The sequence below is a fragment of the Ceratotherium simum genome, chromosome 35 (genome assembly GCF_057802395.1).
Source record: "Ceratotherium simum simum isolate JZ-2026a chromosome 35, ASM5780239v1, whole genome shotgun sequence".
Lineage (NCBI taxonomy): Eukaryota > Metazoa > Chordata > Mammalia > Perissodactyla > Rhinocerotidae > Ceratotherium > Ceratotherium simum.
Genome location: NC_141934.1, coordinates 4,749,986 through 4,773,107, shown reverse-complemented (window position 1 = coordinate 4,773,107; position 23,122 = coordinate 4,749,986). Strand labels below are relative to the sequence as shown.

The following is a 23,122-nucleotide window of genomic DNA, read 5'->3' as shown; positions in this document are numbered from 1 at the left end:
CGTGGCCATTGCCACTATTAAGACCAAGCACCATCCAGTTTGTGGATTGGTGCCCGACTGGATTTAAGGTAGGACTGGGTGATGTGGAGTGGGTCTACCTGTTAGCAAGAAGCAGACCCTGCAATAGAACATGGCCCTTTGCAGAGAATTCCTCTGTTCCCCGGCAGCTCAGCTCTTGGTCATAACTTAGGGAACCAGAGTGATCATTTATTCAGTGGCGTCTTTTGAACTTCCTTTCCGAGTCATCACACTATAGATTGGTGGTGAGAGTATTTTTTCTTTAACAGAATAGAGAATTTTTTGAAGGATTTTTTTTTCCCTTTTCTGGCTAGTAGAATTAGTGTGGGAAATGTAGGTTGGACTGAGAAATGTAGGCATTGTCAGGGCATTCTGGTAATTCATGTGGATATTTGAAATTGGGGAATTACTATAAACTGATTGCTGTCACTAAATCTTACTTCATTCCATAGTATGTAGAAACTTCATCCAATTTAAATGTCCTGTACAGTGTTGGATATAAAAAAAAAAAAAACTATCACGAATCTTTTTGTGAAGAAAATAGCAACATCTTTATTTCTCTCTTGGGAAGCCTAGAAATTTGGGCCAGAGTTTGCCTCAGACCACAGTGTGTCTCTACCTTCCATTTGGATATCTTGGGCCAGAGAAACCTTACTGTTTGCTCTCCAGCTTTTGTCCAATCCTGGGCCACACGAGACCTCCCATGTAGATTCTTTCCCTCAGAGATGTGCTTCCCCTGAGCCTTTTCAGGCCTCCTCTGCTAGCTCAGACCCTCACTGCTTCTGCTGGACCTGCTGCGGTGGGTTCTGAACTAGGCCATCCTCCTCTGGTCCTCCTCCTCCAGCTCAGGGGTCAGCATGGTAGGGGGACAAGTGGCCCAGTTCTGTAAATTTTTGTGTGAACACAGCAACACCTGCTCATTGGCGTGTTGTTGTGGCTGCTTTTGCTGCAAAGACAGAACTGAGGAGCTGTAACAGACCGCATGGCCCACCCAGCCTAGAATATGTAGTGTCTGGCCCTTTATAGACAAGGTTTGCTGACTGGGCTCCAGCTGACCCTGCGTGCTGCTGCCAAAACCTCTGGTCATGTTGTCCCTTGGATCTGGGGAAACTTGGAATGCCTCCCCTTTGGTCTCCAGCCCTAGAATGCTCACCCCCTTCCTCCTACTGAGGCACACATCCACACCACCTCCTGGTGCAGTGCTGCCAGCAGTCCCAGGACACCTTGATGGTGTGCCTGTCCACTTTACTGCTCTGTACAGACTGGCTCAGTTTGGTACAGGAAAGCAGGGGATATGACCTTCCCTTGAAGATACAACCACAGTTGTGTCCTCTGAATCTGTCTGGAGTGGAAAAAGGTTTCCAGCCACAGAAATTAATCCCCATCCTTGTTTGAAGCCATAAGCTGTAGAAAATAGCATTACCAAAAAGAATCCAAAGCAATTGTGTCCCTTTTTGAGAAGGGGAGAGACAGTCCTGTCACCTGGGCACCTATCACATGTCACAATTGCCGGGACACAGCCCTTCCAGGCAGCTTGGGACCTAGCCAGGAGTGGCCCGACTCTGGGGCTCCTCTTTCCCTGTTTTCCTTGTCTGGGAAACCAGCACCCTGTTATCTGGCTCCCTGCCTGGCACCAAGAAAGAGCTCCAGAGCCTGCAGGGTGAGACTGGAGGCCTTCTCTGGGGTCAGCCAGAGGAACCATATGTGTGTCTTCCTGTTTCCATGAAAGCAGCCACAATTTCTGAGTTTGATAGAAGCTTCACAGAGTGCTTTCTTCATATATAAAATGACTTCCTTTGTTCTGACAATAATCTGACTGTTGCAAGGTTCTAAAAGCTTCCAGAGAGAAAAGATCGGCATGCATACAGAGAATGAGAAAACAGCATGGCATTAAACATATCAAGAGCCACACTGGAAGCTAGAATAAAATAGAGCACAGCCTTCCTGATTCTGAGGGACATTGATTTCCAGGTCAGAATTCTATATCCAGCTAAATGATTAATCAACAGTAAGGGTAAAATGAAGACATTTTCAGACATGCTCACTTTCAACATTTTACGTTCCTCCACTTTTCTCAGGATGCTACTGAACGATACACAACATTAAAATTAGAAAATGAGGGCAAAAACCAAGAAATAGATATAGAATCTGGGAAGCAAGGAAGCCAACATGGGGAGAGATGACCGAGAGTTCACAAGGGTGGTGGTGGAGGAAGTCCCCTAGCCACGGCAGCTATGTGATGGGCCTGAAGACCTGGTCGGCCAATTGGGCAGGGAGGGATAGAAAGGGGCTCGGAAAACAAATGGAACCAGTAGGCGACCCAGTGACAGGAGCCTTCCAGCCCCGTCAGACGGCTTGGGGAGAATCGGTAACAGAACATGAAAGAAAATGAAACTTAAGTGTGCAGAGGGGCCCAATTACTAACTCCTGGAAGAAGCAAAATGTATTTTGTGTACCAGAAGGGAAATATGAATTGTGCTACACTGCTTATAGCTCACGAGTGAACAGTGTTTCCAAAGTTAAGTAAGTTCAACGTTAAGTATCAGCAGTAATCAGAAATCGCATTGACACAGCTGGGCTGGGAGAAGGGAGAAGGGTCACGTGTGTTGGGGTGAGGTGAGTGGGTGTTTTGTACCAGTGCTGATTTCTTATGTTCCATCAGAAGAAGTCAGTATATAATATTCAAGAGTAATCCAAGGAAGAGAAGTAGAAATTAAAAGACTATTATTTAGAAATAAGAAGATAAATATCAGAAGAAAGCGGATGAAAGAAAGAGTTGAAAAGGGAAGCCAGAGGGGAGTTGAGAGAGGAGGAAGAATAGGGGAGGACACTGCTAGTTTTCCCACAATCCTGAGAGCACTATTGGACTTTTAAATTAGATATATTTATTGCTCTGACAAAAAGTAGAAATTAAACATCAGAGAAAAGTAAGAAAAATGGACATCCTAATAGAAAAACATGGGCAAGGACATTCATAGGCAATTCACAAAAAAGAAAGAACAAATTGACACAAAAAAAAAAAATACTTGCACTAAAAAATCAGAGAAATGCAAATATGCACAACAATAATATACGTTTTCCCATTAGATTATTTAAAAAACCCTTACTTCTCTGCACATTGTTTTCCCTGGTCAGTAAATTGGAAATGTAACAACACTTGCCTTGATGAATTCCTGTCAAGGACTCAATGAGATAACGCACAAGAACTCTCAACTCTTACACGATACAAAGGAATGAAAGATGAGAAAGCAGCCTCTGTGTTGCAACCCTGAGATATGGCTAAAAAGATGGAAACAATTTTCCCACTTGATATTCTTTCATTTAAATAAGTAGATGATTCCAGTTATAAAATATTCCCCCATGAGATTCAGTAGGACTGTCACTGGTAGGACATTTTCGCGTTTCCTGCTCTGGCCCTGTACAGAAACGTTTGCTCTCCCTTCATCTCCCAATCACACTGGTGGAAAGGCGATTGGGTGGAATGAATGTGTAACATACACGGCAGACTCTTCATCAGACATTGGAAAGGCACCGGATCTTGTCCAGGGTGATCATCCAACCTGGTTTCTCTGAAACCTGCTTGTTAGCGCTTGTTTTCTGGGAGTCATGATGAATAGCATCCACTTTTTATTCTCAAGAGGTGTTCTCATTTGGATGATAAATTATCTAGTTCTTCTCCTAGAGTCATAGTCTCCTAGGATGCAGGTATTAATTTATGCTACTAAAATACTAGGCCAAAATGCTTTAGGTACCATGTGTGGGAAGAGGGTAAACTTGTTCTATTAATATATCTGTATTTTTAGGAGATTGAGTTATAGTCTTGAGTGACACAAAAGACTAATGTGTTGTGTGGCTTGGCTAATGCAGGTAGAAAAGAAGGCTTTCGTCTCTCTCTCAAAAAGATAGTAATGTGGATCTGCTCAAGCAGCTACACCACGGTCTCCATTAATGAGCCTGTGTTCTCAGTGTAATGATGACACAGAATCCCAACAGTTTTATCCCAGGAAGGGAGTAAAGTCAAATGTTGCAGAAGAGAAACCCTGTCTGTACAAGAGTACCAGGATAGCTTCTGTGCAACTTGCTGCTTTTAGCCAAGAACTTTTCCCTATTTGATGCCATCGATTTCCTGCAGAAGCGTGCCACTTTTTCTATGACTGATCTTCATAAGGGGTGATCCGGAAGGCCCACAGCATTCTAAACTTCTTTCTACATCATTCAAGGAAAACTTAGATTATGTTATTTACTATGGCATCTTTGCCTCCTCTGTCCAATCAACATCTCTTGGAGATGAGCTTGAAGCAAAGAAGTGAACTTTACTAAACTGTCAGTGCACTGGAAAGTGAGAAAGTGCAGTCAGGGCGCTCAGAAACTGTGAGAAACTCCTGAAAGAGGGGAAAGCAAGACAGGGCCACCTTTACAGAGAAAATGAATCTGGAGGGAACCTTATCCAAGGTGGGTGCAGGAGAGAACTCACCTGTAAGGAAGTGGAGGGTGTGTCCCAGGAAATAAAGGCGCCAGAGAGAGGGCTCTCAGGGGCCAACACTGTGTGACTCATCAGGACATGCTCTTCGAGCAGTTGGCCCAGTTTCTGATTTGGGCCGAGCAGCCAGAGCGACAGTGACATCTGCTCTCAAGGATGAAGCAGACACCAGGATCTGGGGCTGGAGAGCCTGAAACTGCCCTAGTAGCTGATGAACCCCTACTGTAAACTGCCAACGCACGACCTTTCAACAAACATTGTTTAGAACCCGCCTTCTCCCCCATAGTCACTGCCAACAAGCTGGAGTCCACCAACGAATGAGGGTCCTCAGACAGAGACCAGAGAATCATCCTGCATTTGAGGACACACCATAAGAGAAAGCCAGAAATGCCAATAAAAGCACCTAACACCTGAAAGAAACCAGAGGTTAATAGCGGGCCAATCAGAAAGAGACTCACAAGTAAATATAATAATATCCTCAAAAGTATTCAAAGGCTGTTTGTGTTCCATGAGAAAGACATAAAAATTCCTGGAAATTAGAAGCCGGTCTCTCCCCTCCACCACAGCCACCTCCTGCTGCTGCTGCCCCTGGCTGCCTGGGTGCTCCTTGGTGCAGGTAGATCTGCGTCTGCTTATGTAATGGGGCGGCTGAGGCTGGCGGTGACCACCCAGGCCACAGAAGAGCCCCCAGGAAGGAGTGGACAGGCAGAGTGACCTCCTCAAGGTGACGTCAGATCACATTCACCCCCTCATATAAAACTGTCAAGGACTTTCTGACCCTCTGAGGAGGGACACCAAACTGTCTACCATGGGCTTTGGGTTCTGCATGAGCCAGCTCCTCTCTGCCCCTCGCCTCGCTTCAGGCTTCCTCTCACACTCTCCACCCCATCCTTTCCCCGCACTCCCTCCTTGGCCTCCTTGTGCTGCATCTTCTACCTGAAACACATTCCTCCATCTCTCAGAGAATGAGCCCTGCTCTGCCTTCAGACCTCGGATCAGTCAGTCTTCTGGAAAAACAGGCTCCCTGACCTCCGTGGAGGGGTCAAGTCTTCCTATTATTGCTCCAGTGGACCTATTTTGGGAGCATTTATCAGTTTCACGTTCACATTGATCTTTCTGACTCTAAACTCCCGGCTGTCAGACGTGGGGTCTGTTTTTGTTCCCCTTTATATCCCAGCACTCACTGGGGACCGGGATGTTTGGTGGATGTAGCAAGAATAACCTCCCGAATTCCTGTACAAGGAAGTTCTCAGAATACGTTCCCGGAAGTAAAACACCCCAGGATTTGACACATTCCATAATTTAAGAAAATAGCTTTAGTGAAATAGAATTCACATACCATACAATTCATCCATTTAAAGTGAATTCAGTGTTTTTTAGTATATTCACAGAGTTCTGCAAACATCGCCACAATCTGATTTTAGAACATTTCTGTCCTGTCCAAAAGAAAGCTTGTACCCATTCACAGCCACTCCCCGTTCTCCCTCCTTGCCCCAGTCTTAAGTAACCACTAGTCCACTTTCTGTCTCCATAGATTTGCCTGTTCTGGACGTTTCATATAAACAGACTCTCACAATATGTGGTCTTTTGTGAATGGCTTCTTCCACTTAGCATAGTGTTTTCAAGTTTACCCGTGTTGTAGCACCTATCTGTACTCCATTCCTTTCTATGGCCAAATAATATTCCATCCTGGGTCCATACCAGTTTTTATTTATCCATTCCTCAGTTGGTGGATATTGGGGTTTCTTTCACTTTGGGGTTATCATGAATAATGTTTCTATGAACATTTGTGGACAAGTTTTTGCGTGGATATGTTTTCAATTCTCTTGGATATATACCTAGGAGCAGAATTGCTGGGCCATGTGTTTATCCTTTTAAGGAATTGCCAAAACGCTGTTGCCTCATTTTACATTCCCACCAGCAACGTGTGAGGGTCCCAATTTCTCCACGTCACCAACTCTCGTTATTGTGTGTCTTTTTGATTATGGCCATCCCGGTGATTATGAAGTAATATCTTATTGTGGTTTTGATTTGCATTTCCCTAATGACTAAAGATGCTGAGTAGCTGTTCACGTGCTAATTGGCAATTGTATATCTTCTTTGCAGAAATGTCTTTTCAAATCTTTCACCCATTTTTAATTTGGGTTATTTACCTTTTTATTGTTGAAATGTAAGTCTTTGTATAATCTAGATACAAGCGCCTTATCAAATAAATGAGATCCAAATATTTTCTCCCATACTGTAGGTTGTCTTTTCACTTTCTTGATAGTATCATTTGCAGTACAAAGATTTTTAATTTTGATGAAATCTGATGTATCTATTTTTTCTCTTGTCACTTGTACTTTTGATGTCATATCAAAAAAAACATTGACTGATGCAAGGTTATGAAAATTGCCTCTTATGTTCTCTCCTAACAGTTTACAGGTTTCGCTCTCATACCTAGCTCTACAATCTGAATATTGGACAGGTCCCTTCCAAGGCAGTGACCGTGTTTTTCTCCAACGATTTTTGTTCAACATTAGACTCAGTAGCCCTGTCCCTGTGCCAATCCTTGTCTGTTCATGTACAAATTAATTTACCCAAGTAGTTCATATGTTGGTTCCTGAGAGGTTAGGAGCTGGATGTGTATGTAACAGGTAGAATAAGTATTTGTCAGACAATATGTTTATTGGGCAGCTACTGTGGTGCTGGAGCTAGAAAGATGAGTGAGCTCTACTGCTTGTCCTCAAGGAGCAAACACACTAGTTGGAGATTCAGTCACAATATTTATTTATTCAGCATCTTGAAGGGCCCAGCACCAAGCAGTGGTAAAGAAGTACCTCTCTGCTTTTATTTGCGGAGTGTGAGGTAAGTGCAGAGGGGGGCAATAAATCCAACCCGGGAGGAGGGGTTGCTGGGTGGGAGGTAGAGGGAGGGTGAGGAGGTGCTGACTGAATGGGAGGAAGTCATCTGGCTGAGGAGGCAGGGGGACCAAGCAGACCTTCAGAGACCTGGCCTGAGGACCAGAGGACTGTGCATCTCAGCAGCGAGCACGGGGCTATGTGTGGTGAAAACAGCACCCCTTTCACCTGGAAAGGGGGGCACAGGAAATCAGTGCCCGGTTGTTGGGGGCCAACCGAGGCAGACAGCTGGCTTCACCCACCTTCCTGGGTTGCCTAGAACGTAGATCTTAATGGGGAAAGTTTCAGAGGCACAGACTCAGAGCTTTCCAGGTGACATCCTGTAGAACACAGCACGCTCGGGATATTACCAGATGCCACTAGACAATGCCGAGGAACAGTGTAGCCTGAGGGGCTGGTGAATCGCTGGAGCGAAGCCTCAGGAGAACCACAGAGCTGTGGCTCCCACACTCAGCACTGCCAGAAGGCTGGGACCGTGTGGTCTGAGAGACGTCTGGATTTGGCCCTTTGGTAGCGGTCAGGGTGGCGGCCAGAGGATGGAAAGACGAGACGTGAGTGGGAGCTGAGGAGGTGGAGGCAGAGGGCACAAACACTCCTGAGGCTCCCAGGAGAGGGGAAGAGAATGGCACAGCAAGGATGCCTGTCCCCAGCCTGACCTACCCTGAGCTGGGCCAGCACCTCTCCCCTTGGATGTCTATTTCCTCCTTGATGTGTCCCCCTGCCCCCAACCCCATCCCCCCAGCTGTCGTGACTCCAGGACTCCTCCCAAAGTCCACGTCCAGCCCCCAGAGCATCCTCTCTACTGTACTTCAGCCTCTGCTCTCGGCCCCCATTCCTTTCTCAACTGCAGTGAGAGCCCTTTGCAACCTTGAACTCGGGATCATTGTGAAGGTCAGGTCCCCAAACCCTCTCTTGGCAGCAGCTGGAGCCCCAGACGCCCACTCTGCTCCTGCCTCCCTGGGCGCCAGCCACTGCGGGCGGTGTGCTGCCCTTCCCACATGCAGTCTGCTCTCCCCCAGATACCGCCTCCCAGGCCCCCGACCACTGGGCCCTGTGCCCTCCTTGACCTTGCCGTTCCTCTTTGCTCTTTATGACTTCTGGGCTCTGCACCACGAGGTCCCGGGGCTGTGGGTGGTCCTGCCTGTTTCCTCCATGTCCCCAGCACAGCTGAGGTGCACACAGTAGGTGGCTGTTTCACAGTTAATAGATGTGTGGGTGAAATGGAGCATTACGGTTTTTCTTTTGTAGGTTGCTGGAGAGTGTTTTCAGGTGAAGAAAAGAGAGCACGAGAGAAATGTGGATGAGGGTGGTGTGTGGGGGACAAGTGAAGCCATGGAGATAAATGGAGGGTAAATGGGACACCGCATCCTTGGGGGCAGGGGTAGACATCCACTGGGGGTGTCGTGGGGAAACAGTGCCGTTGCTGTCTGACCCCAGACCATCATCTCACAAACTGTGTTCACAGCCCTTCTCTTGACTTAATGAGTCTGGTGACAAAGCCTGTCATCTGTTCATGTTGAACTTGTAGAAACTATGGTGTCTTACTTCCCTCTAATACAAGAGCACCTGCCCTGCCCAGGGAAAGGGGGACACGGACACTTGGCCAGGACAGTGCACTCCTTGCGAGATGATCATGTTCCGGGGCTGGTCAGTGCAGCTCAGTCCCCAGAAGCACACAGGACCCTCTGAGCTTCTAGAGCCACAGAAAATGCAGTGCATGTCCCAGGATCCTCAGCTTCTCATACTGAGGCCAACTCTGACCTACAGAGGAGGCGGCAAAATCCTCTTGCTCAGCCCAGCTCCGGGCCTGTGCTGCCCGAGGCCCACTCTGGGTCCGCTTCCCCGAGCTCCTGGGGCCCCCCTCTTCCAGCCACTTCAGTGTTACACCCACCTCGGCCTGTCGCCACTGCAAATGATCTCACTGTCCCTCTGGGCAAAGACGGCGTAAACAGCGGTCTCTGCAGCCCCCAAGTGCTGAAGGGACTGTGAGGGTGACCTCAGTGGAGGTTGAGCCCAGGCACCACAAGACTCAGGACCAAGAACAGGTTTATGCGCATCTGTGGTCGGTTACAAATCTGGGTTGATTTTTGGTCACAGGCCCCAAAATGACATTGTCTTGAGTTTACATCAAAATACCAAGCCCCCCATGTACAGTTGGAAAACTTAAGAACAAAGCAGGCTTGGTGTAAAATCACCGTTGAGACGTTGTTCTCTCTGGTGCATCATCTGGGGGGTGAAGGGAGGTACTCGCGACCACGGGGGATGATTTCTGATGGTGAATGTGTAACTGTCGTGTGGTGTGAACGTTCAGGTTTCATCAAAAGGTCACTGTGTCTTTGAGCACTGGGTTTTATTGAAGATACAAACAATGCTTTGGACCGTCTTTGGTTGTAGACCAGACGCTCAGTTACGGCGGCCCTGCCGCATCCCCTCCGCCCACGGGGACGAGAGACCACGGACGAGCTGGGGGTGCTGGGCGGCCGCTGAGCCACGGGCACGCTGGCTCGGGGGCTGGAACGGAGCCAGAGGTGGAGCACTGTCCCCCGAGCACCTGTGCTCCTAGAGGATCTTTTCTCCTCAAAAGGGAATCGTACGGCCCAGCCTTGGAATCGCTGGGAGAACACCCCTGCTGGAGAATGACCCTGCTTTGCCAAATGCGGCAAAATTTAACCTTAAAATTAGGAATCAGAGAACCACCATCTAATTTTCTCAGCAATCTCTTTTAGGGTCTTTGTTTCTTCCCTGGAGCTGGAGGCTGAGCTACTGTCCTGGTATCACCAGAGGACAGGAGACTCACGCCACACACTGCCCACCTCAAGGACAGTGAGGACAGAGGCCAAAGGCCCTCTTGGAGATGCACTGACTCCTGAGCCTCACACGGCTAAACCCTCAAATGGCTAAAGAAGAAAAAGGCCTTGAGAACCACCGCACTGCGGGGCCTCTAGCTGAGGGAAGGAGGGAAGGCCTGGCGGCTGGGTGACTTGTGACCCTTTGACACTGTGCCCTTCTCATTTCAGGTTCTTCTGGAAGGTGCCGTAGCTGTAGGAAAACGTCCCCTATAAGCTCAAAGGTGACCGGGCTCAAGCTTGGAGGTGGCCTTCCAGGTACTAGGGAGGGGCAGGGTGGCCATCCCACTGACTTGCCCAGGGACACAGCCAGCCCACGGTCAGAGCTGGTGCAGCTTGCCTGCTCGGTCAGCAGTGTCATGGCCACGGCGTAGAGGAGGTAGCCCAGCACGAGGAGGAGGGTGCAGGGCAGGGGCCTGATGCATGAGAGAGAGGCCACAAAGAAGGCCAGCAGCAGGGACAGCAGCGTCCAGTAGCTGCCCAGGAAGCACAGGCTGAGACTGGAGCCCTGGACATGGCCAGCCATGCGACCCCACTGCACAGGGCTCAGCAGGTGCCTGTCCCCAGCCCAGGCTCCCTGAGGTGGTAGCGACAAAGGCTGCTGAGGAAGTCAGCCCGGGAACACAGGGCTGTCATCTGGCCTGCAAACTGGAGCACAGACAGAGGCACGGGGAGTGGGGACAGGCGAGGGCTGCACTCTACCCCTGGCCTCTCCCCAAGACTGCCTTGACGGGAAGGGGCGCAGAGATGAGGGTCAGCCCTCCCGCCCAACACTCACCCTGTGGTTGATGGTGGAAGAGGCCAGAAGATCAGGCAGACCAGGCTGGCGATCTCACAGCTTCAGATGGGCTGCAGTTCTGCGTCCCCCAGTCCTTGATGTCAAACCTGCAGAGCCCATTGATGATCTAGAAGCAGGTGGAGAGGCGACCCCTGGTGAAACCCAGACCATGGGTGCAATCCAGAAAATACACCTCTGCTGACGACTCAGAGGAGATGTGTCTGCTACGGGGGTGATGGGGAGATGAGGAAAGGACGCATGCAGGAAGATGTCAGACCCACCCACCACAAAAACTCCTGCCTGCGGATGCTCTGGAGGAAGTGGAGGGCAGTGTGGGCACCAGGGTGGGCAGGAGCTGCCATATGTCACCTCCATGGGAAAGCAGGAGGCACTGAGATGGTAGAGGGGACAGACCCAGACTTGACTACCAGAGGCATCTAGGCTTCCCACCCCCAGAGCACAAGCACCACAACCTCATCCATTCCTGCTGCCAGGGAGGGGGCTCTCGGAGCAGCACGGGGAGGACCCCAGAGAGGACAGGCCTCCAGCCCTCAGGGCGCACACCCACCACAGAACAAAACCCACCTGCTGTTCAGCAACTGAGTGAGGGATGAAGGTGTGTTTCTGCTTCCCCTCCTCCAGCCCTTGGAAACCAGCTGTGATCAAGGACAGGAAGCAGCAGGTTGACCATGCACCAGGGCCAGAGCAGGAGATGGGGAGACAGACTGCGGCAACATACCTTGGCATGAGGGGCATTTTGGTACAACTCCAAGGAATAACGATGAAGCCACATTTCAACAAAAACCTGCAAAAGAGCATTAGCTGCTCAAATGATTTTTGACAAGGGCACCAACACCACTCACGGAGAAAGGACAGTCTTTTTAACAGATGCTTCCAGAAAACTGGATCTCCACAAGCACATGAACGAAGCTGGCCCCTTACCTCACACCATGTACAAACAATGACTCAAAATGCATTGAAGACTTAAATGTAAGAGCTGAAACTATAAAACTCCTAGAAGGAAGCATGGGCAAAGCTCCATGACATTGAATTTGGCAATGATTTCTTAGATATGACTCCAAAAGCACATGCAACAAAAGAAAAACATAGACAAATTGGACCTCATGAAAATTAAAAACTTTTGTGCATCAAAAGACACTATTGACAGAGTAAAAAGGCAACCCATGGAATGGGTGAAAATATTTGCAAATTACGTATCTGATAAGGGATTAATATCCAGAATATGAGGAGAACTCCTAAAAGTCAGCAAAAAAAATCAAACAATGAGTGATATCAGCATCATGGCAGAGTGAGCTTCCCCCTTAGACTCTCTTCCCCTGAGATACAACAAAAAGGACATTCATATACCAACAGAGGACATTCACACAACACAAAAGACATCAGAGAGTGTTGCAGCCATACATCCGAAGATGAAGGTGCTGGAACATCCGGAGGGAGAGGAAGTAAGTAAGAAGAACTCCGCTCTTTCCCCAGTGACAGAAACCCTGGGACCAGGACTGTGGGGCTCTCAGAGAGAGAGGGGGGAGGGTCGGCCCTCTGTGGGAAAGCTGTCACTCTCCAAGTTCTCTCACAGCCTGTGGGAAATTCCCATATGGAGGGGACTGACGGTTGCAGGAGTATCTTCAGCAACCTAGCACACCAGGAGAGCAGATAGTGGGGGAAGAGTGAGAAGCCCCCAGGATGGGTCAGGCAAAAGAAAGAGCTCATCCCCTCGCCCAGTGCTTCAGTACAGCCGGATGGCCAGAGTGCCTGCAGATTGCAGTGGGCTCAGAATACACAGCTCTTGACCCCCACCCAGTGGTGGCAGGTGGAAGCTGTGACCCATATTTTCAGCATGAGGAAAAATGAGCCCACACCCTCAAGCAGTATGCAAAAATATATTAAATCTCCAGACCAGATGGAAAATGACAAGCACTCAGAAATCAATCCTGAAAGCACAGAAATTTATAACCTAAATGACAGAGAATTCAAAATAGCTATCATAAAAGGCTCAATGAATGACAAGAAAATACACATAGATAATTCAATGAAATCAGCCACTTTTCACAAAAGAGATTGAAACTATAAAGAAAAACCAATCAGAAATGTTGGAGATGAAAACACAATGGAGGAGACAAAGAAAATTCTGGAATCTTTAAAGAACAGAGCTGACAATATGAAGGAAAGAATTAGCAATACTTAGTATAGGAATGCAGAAATGCTCCAGATGGAGGAGGAGAGAGAACTAAGACTAAAAAGAAATGAAGAAATTCTCTGAGGGGCCGGCCCAGCGGTGTAGTGGTTAAGCTCGCGCACTCTGTGTCAGCAGTGCAGGGTTCACAGGTTCAGATCCTGGGTGTGGACCTATGCACCACTTATCAAGCCAGGCTGTGGCAGGCATCCCATATATAAAGTAGAGGAAGATGGGCATGGATGTTAGCCTAGGGCCAATCTTCCTCAGCAAAAAGAGGAGGATTGGCAACAGATGTTAGCTCAGGGTTAATCTTCCTCCCCAAGAAAAGAAAAAAAGAGAAACTCTCCGAGAAACATCTGACTCAATTAGGAATGCAACATAAGGATTATAGGTATTCCAGAGGGAGAAAAGAGGCAAAAAGGAGCAGAGAGCTTATTCAAAGAAATAATAACTGAGAACATCCCAAACCTGGAGAAAGAGCTGGAAATACTAGTGAATGGAGTCAATAGATCTCCTAAATATATCAACATGAAAAGACCCTCTCCAAGGCATATAGTAGTAAAGCTGGCAAAAGTCAATGACACAAAAATTATTAAGGGCAGCAAGACAAAAAACAATAACATACAAAGGAATTCCTATCAGGCTCTTAGCCAATTTCTCAGCAGAAACTTTATAGGATAGAAGAGAGTGGAATGATATATTCAAAATTCTGAAAGACAAAAATTTTCAGCTAAGAATATTCTATGCAGTTAAAATATCCTTCATATATGATAGAGAAACAATAACTATCCCAGATAAACAAAAGCTAAGGGAGTTCATTGCCGCAGACCCCCACTACAAGAAATGCTCAAGAAGGCCCTCAGGCCTGGGGAAAAAAAAAGAGAAAGAGGATACAAATCTTTGAGCAAGGAGAAAAATAGGTAGACAAAATCATAAAAATTGCAGCTCTCTATCAGAATAGGTTAACAAACACTTAACTATAACATCAAAGATTAAGAGAAGGAAAACACCAAAAATAAATATAACCTCATCACAGAAACTCACAACACAAGGTGGAATAAGTTGTGACAATAATAACTTAGAAGGAGAAGAGGAAAGGTATTGAATTGACTTAGTCTAAGGAAATAAGAGGCCATCAGAAAATGGACTATCTCATCCATGAGATTTTTTATACAAACCTCATGGTAACCACTAAACAAATGATCAAAACAGAGCCACATATGATAAATAAAGAGAAAACTAAGAAAACCATCATACAGAACTACCAAACTGAATTGGTAGCCCAAAACACACCAGATGAGAAACAAAAGAAATGCAAAAGAACAGGAAAATTAGCCATAAAAGAGCAACATTAGCCCTAATATATCGATAATCACTCTAAATATAAATGGATTGAATTCTCCAATCAAAAGACACAGACTGGTGGGATGAATATAAAAACAGGATCCAAAAATATGCTGCCTCCAGGAAACACATCTCAGCTCTAAAGACAAACACAGGCTCAGAGTGAAAGGATGGAAGACAATACTCCACGCTAAAGGCAAACAAAAGAAAGCAGGTGTCACCATACTTATATCAGACAAAGTAGACTTGAAGATAAAACAGGTAATGAGAGACAAAGAGGGGCAATATACAATGATAAAAGAGACACTCCACCAAGACATATCACTTATAAATATATATGTGCCAAACACAGGACCACCAAAGTACATAAAGCAACTATTACCAAACCTAAAAGGAGATATTAACAACAACACAATAATAGTATGGGATCTTAACACCCCACTTACATCAATGATTAGATCACCCAGGAAGAAAGTCAATAAAGAAATAGTGGACTTAAATGAAAAACTAGACCAGATGGATTTAATAGATATACATAGAGCACTCCATCCAAACACAGCAGTTTACACATTCTTCTCAAGCGCAGATGGAACGTTCTCAAGGATAGACCATATGATGGGAAACAAAGCAAGTCTCTATAAATGTAAGAAGATTGAAATCATAGCAAGCATCTTTTCCAATCATAATGTTATGAATCTAGAAATCAACTACAAGAAAAAAACTGGGAAAGTGACAAAGATGTGGAGTCTAACCAACACGCTACTGAACAAACAATGGATCATTAAAGAAATTAAAGGAGAAAGCAAAAAACATCTGGAGACAAATGAAAATGAAAATACACCATACCAACTCATATGGGATGGAGCAAAAGCAGTCCCGAGAGGGAAACTCATAGCAACACAGGCCCACCTTAACAAACAAGACAAATCCCAAATAAGCAACCTTAAATTACACCTAATGGAATTAGAAAAAGAAGAATAAATAAAGCCCAAATTCAGCAGAAGGAGGGAAATAATAAAAATTAGAGCAGAAATAAATGAAATTGAAACCAAAAAAACAGTAGAAAGGATCAATGAAACAAAGAACTGGTTCTTTGATAAGATAAACAAAATTGACACACTCGTAGCCAGACTCACTAAGAAAAAAGAGACAAGGCTCAAATAAATAAAATTAGAAATGAAAGAGGAGAAATTACAATGGATACCAAAGAAATACAAAGGATTATAAAAGAATACTATGAAAACTATATGCCAACAAATTGGACAATCTGGAAGAAATGGATAAATTCTTGGACTCATACAACCTCCCAAAACTGAATCAAGAAGAAACACAGAATCTGAATAGACCAATCACAAGTAAAGAGATTGAAAGTGTAATAAAAACCTCCCAAAAAATAAAAGTCCAAGACCAGATGGCTTCTCTGGAAACTTTTACCAAACATTCAAAGTAGATTTAATACCTATCCTTCTCAAACTATTCCAAAAAATAGAGGAAGATGGAACACTTCCTAACACAGGAACACATTCTATGAGGCCAGCATCACCCTGATACCAAAGCCAGAAAAGGACAATACAAAGAAGGAAAATTACAGGCCAATATCACTGATGAACATAGATGCAAAAATCCTCGACAAAATATTGGCAAACTGAGTAAAGCAATACATTAAAAAGATCATACACCATGATTAAGTGGGATTTATACCAGGGACACAGGGATGGTTCAACAACCACAAATCAATCAATGTGATAAACAACATCAACAGAACGAGGAATAAAAAACACATGATCATCTCAATAGATGCAGAGAAAGCATTTGACAAGATCCAACATCAATTTATGATAAAAACTCTCAACAAAATGGGTATAGAAGGAAAGTACCTCAACATAATAAAGGCCATATATGACAAACCCACTGCAAACATCATACTCAACAGGGAAAAACTGAAAACCACTCCTCTGAGAACAGGAACAAGGCAAGGGTGCCCACTCTCCCAACTCTTATTCAACATAGCACGGGAGGCTTTGGCAGAGCAATTAGGCAAGAAAAAGGAATAAAAGGAATCCAAATAGGCAGCGAAGTGAAACTCTTGCTGTTTGCAGACAACATGATTTTCTATACAGGAAACCATAAAGAATCCATTGGAAAACTATTAGAAATAATCTACAACTACAGCAAAGTTGCAGGGTACAAAATGAACCTATAAAAATCAGCTGCATTTCTATATGTTAATAACGAACTAACAGAAACAGAACTCAAGAAGACAATCCCATTTACAATCGCAACAAAAAAAGATAAAATATCTAGGAATAAATTTAACCAAGGAGGTGAAAGACCTGTACAATGAAAACTATAAGACATTATTGAAAGAAATTGATGATGACATAAAGAAATGGAAGGATATCCCATGCTCATGGATTGGAAGAATAAACACAGTTAAAATATCCATACTACCTAAAGCAATCTACAGATTCAATGCAATCCCAACCAGAATCCCAATGACATTCTTCACAGAAATAGAACAGAGAATACTCAAATTCACGCAGGGCAACAACAGACCCCATATAGCTAAAGCAATCCTGAGAGAAAAGAACAAAGCTAGAGGCATCACAATCCCTGAGTTCAAAATATACTACAGAGATATAATAATTAAAACAGCATGGTACTGGTACAAAAACAGACACACAGATAGTGGAACAGAATTGAAAGCCCAGAAAGAAAACCACACATCTACGGACAGCTCATCTTCCACAAATGAGCTAAGAACATTCAATGCAGAAAGGAAAGTTTGGTGCAGTGAAAACTAGACAGCCACATGCAAAAGAATGAAAGTAGACCATCTGCTTTTGCCATACACAAAAATTAACTCAAAATGGATCAAAGACTTGAAGGTAAGACCTGAAACTATAAAACTCCTGGAAGAAAATACAGGCAGTACACTCTTTGACATATGTCATAGAGGAATCCTTTTGAATTTCATGTCTACTCAGAAAAGAGGAACAAAAGAAAAAATAAACAAGTGAGACTTCATTAGACTAAAGAGCCTCTGCAACACAAATGAAACCAGGATCAAAATGAAAAGACAACCCAGCAGCTGGAAGAAAATATTTCCAAATCATATATCCAACAAGGGGTTAATCTCCATGACATACAAAGAACTCACACAAGTGAACAAAGAAAAAAACAAACAACCTGATCAAAAAATGGGCAGAGGAAAATATACAGATGGCCAATAGGTACATGGAAAGATCTTCAACATCACTAATCATCAGGGAAATGCAAATAAAAACTACACTAAGATATCAACTTATACCCATTGGAATGGCTACAATCACCAAGACAAAAAATAACAAATATTGGAGAGGTTGTGGAGAAACAGGAACCCTCATTCACTGCTGGTGGGAATGCAAACTGGTGCAGCCTCTATGGAAAACAGTATGGAGATTCCTCAAAAAATTAAAAATAGAAATACCTTATGATCCAGCTATCCCACTAGTGGGTATCTATCCAACAAACCAGAAATCAACAATCCAAAGAGGCTTATACACCCCTACGTTCATTGCAGTATTATTCACTATAGCCAAGAAGTGGAAGCAACACAAGTGTCCTTCGACTGATGACTGGACAAAGAAGATGTGGTATATACACAGAATGGAATACTACTCAGCCATAAAGAAAGACAAACTCGTCTCATTTGCAACAACATGGATGGACCTGGAGGGTATTATGTTAAGTGAAATACACCAGACAGAGAAATACAAACACCGTATGACTTCACTCATATGAGCAAGATAAACTAACACCTGGACATAGAGAACAGTTTGGTGGTTACCAGGGAGAAGGGGGTTGGGGGAGGGCACAAGGGGTGAAGGGACACATTTATATGGTAACTGACAAATAATAGTGTACAACCAAATGTTCACAATGTTATAAACTATTATGAAATTAATAAAAAACCACAAAAACAACAATCCAATTCAAAAATGGACAAAGGATTTGAACAGAAATTTCTCCAAACAAGACAAACAAATAGCCAATAAGGAGCTGAGAAGATGCTCACCAGCACTAACCATTAGGACAACGCTAACCAAAATCACAATGAGATACCACCTCACATCCATGAGGATGGCTATAGTCAAAAGACAAGAAATAACGAGTATTGGTGAGGATGTGGAGAAACCGGAACCCTTGTGCACTGATGGAAGGAACGTAAAATTCTGCAGCCACTGTGGAAAGCAGTATCGTGGTTCCTCAAAAAATTAAACAGAATTACCAGATGGTTCAGCAATTCCACTTCTGGGTATATACCTCCCAGAAATTGAAACTAGGGTCTCCAAGAGATATTTGCATACCCATGTTCATAGCAGCATTATTTTCAATAGCCAAGAGGTGGAAGCAACCCAAGTGTCCATCAACAGATGAATGGAAAAACAAAATGTGGTCTATCCATACAATGGAATATTATTCGGCCTTAAAAAGGAAGGAAATTCTGACATATGCAACAATGTGGATAAACCTTGAAGACACTATGCCGAGTGAAATAAGTCAGTCATGAAAAGACAAATACTGTGTGATTCCACTTATCCAGGTACCTAGAGGAGTCAAATTCATAGAGACAGAAAGGAGATTCGTGGTTGCCAGGGGCTGGGAGGAGGCGGAAATGAGGAATTGTTGTTTAATGGGTACAGAGTTTCAGTTTTACAAGATGAAAAAGTTCTGGAGATCCATTACAACCATGCGAAGATACTTAACACTACTGAACTGTACACTTTAAAATACTTAAGATGGTAAATTTTATGTTTTGTGTATTTTACCATAATTCCCCCCAAAAATTTTAAATACACAAAAGAGCTTCAGCATTTCAGTCCAGGAAACAACCCTCCGGTTCTCCCTGTAAGCCCAGGTCTTGGTCACCTGCCCTCCCCACAGGCTGGCAGAGCCCAGAGCCCACATTAGCTGTGAGCCATTGGAAGCACCGGGGTCCCCTTCTGTGAACAGGGTGATGATTCCAGCTGCCCCACCTCCCGGTGCTGCTGTGACAATGACATGGAAGCCTCAAAAAGCACAGCAACCCACACGCCATGGGTCATGTACAAGGTAGGAGGGTCAGAATCCCATCTTACCCACATTCCAGGTGTCAACAAGCAATGCTCCTGGTTACCAACTCAGCCCCAGAGTCCAGGCTCAGAACCGGCCAAATTCCTCCGAGCCATGCTGGGAAGAGACAGGCTGGCCTGGGAGGGGGCCAGCGGTGCGCTGAGGGAGGGAGCCAGCCCAAGCCTGAGGCAGAGTCTGGAGCCCGCACATGGCAGACAAGGGGCCCTGCCATCTCCTGTTTGGATCCCCTGACATGGAAGGGCCAGGGGCTGCCTGCCGACCAAGGTGAAGGCTTCGAGGGCTCTCTCCACTCAGCGTCATGAGATTGCTGCTGGGGCAGGGTTTATACTCACACAAGGGTGATCACAGGAACCATCTCCATAGACAGGGGAGTGGGTCAGAGAGGCGGAGTGGGGTGGGGAGAGCATTTACACGGATCCACTGGAAACTAAAAGACTGGGCAGTGATTACATTACCATGAGAAAAACAAAACCAAACCCTGTGGAGAGGGAATCCTTGGATGAAAAACACTGCCCATGACATATAGGTTAGACAGGTGGGTAACTTTCTTCTGTCTCTGTTTTCTAAACGTCACAGCAGGAAAACACTAACAATTCAGAACCACCCCCAGGATGAGGGGCAGTCTTTAGGCCTCTGCCCCATGGGGTGGAAGGTGGCTGAGCTGTTTATTTTGAAATGGAAGCAGAGAAGAGCTGCCTCGGCTTTCACCTGGAGCAGAGTTTCTGACCTCCAGATCTCGTGGGAGGCAGGGTCTGATAAGAGATGTGTCACTTCAGGAGGCGGGTGTGCTGGAGGCCGTAGGAAGGGAAAGGCAGGGCTGGTGTCCTGAGGGAGACACAAAAACAGGCCTTAGGTAGGGGCTCCTGCTGGCACAACCAGGGGCGATCTGGACATCAAAATCAATTACAGCAGTAATGATTACAGCCTGGTGGATCACACAACGACCCCCAAGTCCAGGCTGATACACACAAATAAACGAGAAAAGTCTTCCTTACCATAGAGTGCCTGCTAATAAATGCAAGAGTGATGACATCAGAAAATCATCACTTGGCAACCAACCTATTAATAACTGATCTGGCCGAGGATCATCAAGGGATGCGAACACTAGTGATAACTGCATAGTCTCAGTATATTTTCTCACTAAAGACACCTTGTTAATTAATTTAGACACAAAGTACTTATTCAACTATACAGCAGGAAAACCTGGCCAACACCCCTTAGCCCAGTGATCAAGCTAATGTCCCCAGTGATGGGCTACAGACACCCTGGGCCACGGCTACAGTGCTCTTTCCAACAACGCCCAACCTGGGCCTAATCCTAAGGAAACCCCCGACAACACACACCCAGGCTGCACGCTTTACAGGGGTCAAGGTCAGGAAAGACTGAGGGACAGTTCCAGACTGATGGGCACTAGAGAGACAACTGCACGCAGCGAGTGACCCTGCACTGGGTCCCACCTGGGTAGCGGACATTAGTCGGGTAGCTGGTGAAACCCGAGTGGGTCTGAGGATCAGATGGTGGCCTGGTAGCAATAGTAACCCCCTGAATGGAAAGAAGTGCTGTGGTTATGAAGGAGACTGCACTCATTTTTAGGAAATAACATTCTGAAATGTTAAGAGGTTATGGGGTATCCTGTCTATAACTTACTACAATGGCCCAGAAAGAAACCTATGCAGATAAACAGAGAGAGGACAAAACAATTCGGAAATCTGGGTGAGGGTCTCTGAAAGTTCTTTATGTTGTGTGTAGCAGCTTTTCATAAGTCTGAAATTATGTTAAAACAAGCAAACAAAATTGGGCCCAGAAAACCGCTTAGCAGCTGAAGTCTGCCTTGGAGAGGGTGTGAACCTGGTCGCCCCCAAGTCCTCCTCCCTGGCTGGAGCATCATCAACACCTGGGCAGCCTCTCCCCACTTCCGTGCCCGCCACCACACTCCTCCTGCCAGTTCCCTTTCCTTGGGGACATCTGTCCACACAAGAATTTGGGGTGATGGCATGGCACGTGCCAGCAGAGGTAGGGTGGGCAGCACCTGCGGGGAAGAGCCTGCCTGCAGCCTCCCAGGGAGGCGGGGGCCAGCGAGGTTGACGAGGGGTCAGAGGAGCACAGGCAGCGGCTGCTGAGGCAGGAGGGTCTCCTGGGGAGAGCTGGCCCAGATGCCCCAGGTTTAAGGCTCACAAGGTCCCAGTTCACCCTCGCGCCGAGGCTGGCGGCACACTACCCTCCTGCACAGCCCAGCCACAGCCCCGCCTGCTCGGACTGGCACAAAAGGCTCTTCACCCCAGGGCCTCCGGTTCAGGCTAAGACCCGGTCCTGGAGCCCACACAGATGCTGACTATTCTCAGTTGTCCACAGGCCCACCTTCCACGGTCTGCCTGCAAGTCCTTTCTCTCCAGAACCATCCGCCCAGCGGCATCAATCAGCTCTCGGCTTTGCGTCCCCCGCCACCCTGCTCACCGCCTCCGTGTGGGGCTTGGGTGCCGCGAGCGGTGATGGCTGCTCCAGGCAGAACACAGCCCGTTCCCACACCACAGCCAGGCCTCGTCAATGCGACCACAGGACCCGACTGCGCGGGCGTGGCTCCTGAAAACCAAAACACAGAGGCCTCCCTCACCCCGCCCTCCAATCTGTGCTAGGGCAGCTGACGCTGGGGAATATCGGGTATAAGAAAAATAGGGAGCCCTGGACACAGAGTGGCACCATTGTCCCCGTAAGCGATGCCCACTGACTGGGTCATTGCCCATCCCCGGGCAGCTCAGGGAAGCGGCTACCGGGCCCAACTCCGCGCGGGGGGCAGGTTCCCGCCAGACCCCGCCCCGGATCCGCCCCGCCCTGAGGACACCTGCTCGTCAAGGCCCCACCCCCGGACTTCCCGGCCCCGCCCCAGGACATGTGCACCTCAGGCCCCGCCCCTCGCTGCTCCTCCCTCTGTGGTGCCTGCGGACGCGGCTGAGGCGACATCCAGAGGCCGCGAGTTGCGGCGACAAGTGAGTCCTCGGCGGGCGGCAGGCCCGGGACGGGGTGGGCGAGCTGCCGGGGACGGGCCGGGGTCGCCCCGGGCGCGGCGGACTCCAGGGGCGGTGCGGAGTCCGAGGGTGCGGGGGCCTCCACCGGGGACCCGCATTCTCCACCCACCGCGTCCCCACCCGGGTCCCCGCCGCCCTCCCCCTTGCTGGGCCGGCGGGCCGCGGACCGTTAGCCGGCGTGGGGTCCCACCCTTAGACCCCAGGGTTCGGGCAGGCGGCTTCGGGGTGGCGGCCGGGTTGTGCCCAGAGCAGCCTCCCGGGGCGCGGGGTGAGGAGGCTCTGAGGCCGGCTCTGCGACAGGGGGCGCCGGGATCCTAAAGGATGCTGCGCACCCTGAATTAATCGAGGAGCCTCTAACGTTCTCCAGAAACAGCTAGATCCATGGGACCTTCATAGGGATGCGAATGCCACAGGTAAGACGGGG

General features: G+C 47.0%; 1 protein-coding gene and 1 long non-coding RNA gene across 10 annotated transcripts in view; one reads left to right on the top strand and one right to left on the bottom strand.

Annotated features, from left to right (window-relative positions):
• The window catches only part of LOC106804041 (uncharacterized), a 44,889-nt gene that overhangs the window by 10,171 nt on the left and 11,596 nt on the right, over positions 1 to 23,122 (top strand). For 6 of the 8 annotated variants that reach the window (XR_015549926.1, XR_015549925.1, XM_087423915.1 and 3 more), the window contains exon 1: positions 22,765 to 23,111. The exons of 1 other annotated variant lie outside the window; for it this stretch is intronic. The gene's annotated coding sequence lies outside the window, so the exon portion shown is untranslated. Of the gene's footprint in view, positions 1 to 22,630; positions 22,660 to 22,764; positions 23,112 to 23,122 lie in introns of those variants that run through there. One more of the 8 variants, XR_015549927.1, reaches the window with a different exon arrangement.
• Positions 10,218 to 22,377, bottom strand: LOC147912424 (uncharacterized). Of its 2 annotated transcripts, none has more exons than XR_015549931.1 (5): positions 22,130 to 22,377; positions 20,384 to 20,500; positions 11,762 to 11,827; positions 11,023 to 11,149; positions 10,218 to 10,892 (listed from the first exon to the last, which is right to left on the bottom strand). It is a non-coding gene; the product is annotated as an uncharacterized LOC147912424 (long non-coding RNA). The 2 variants fall into 2 exon arrangements; XR_015549932.1 differs by lacking the exon at positions 22,130 to 22,377 and adding an exon at positions 22,034 to 22,116.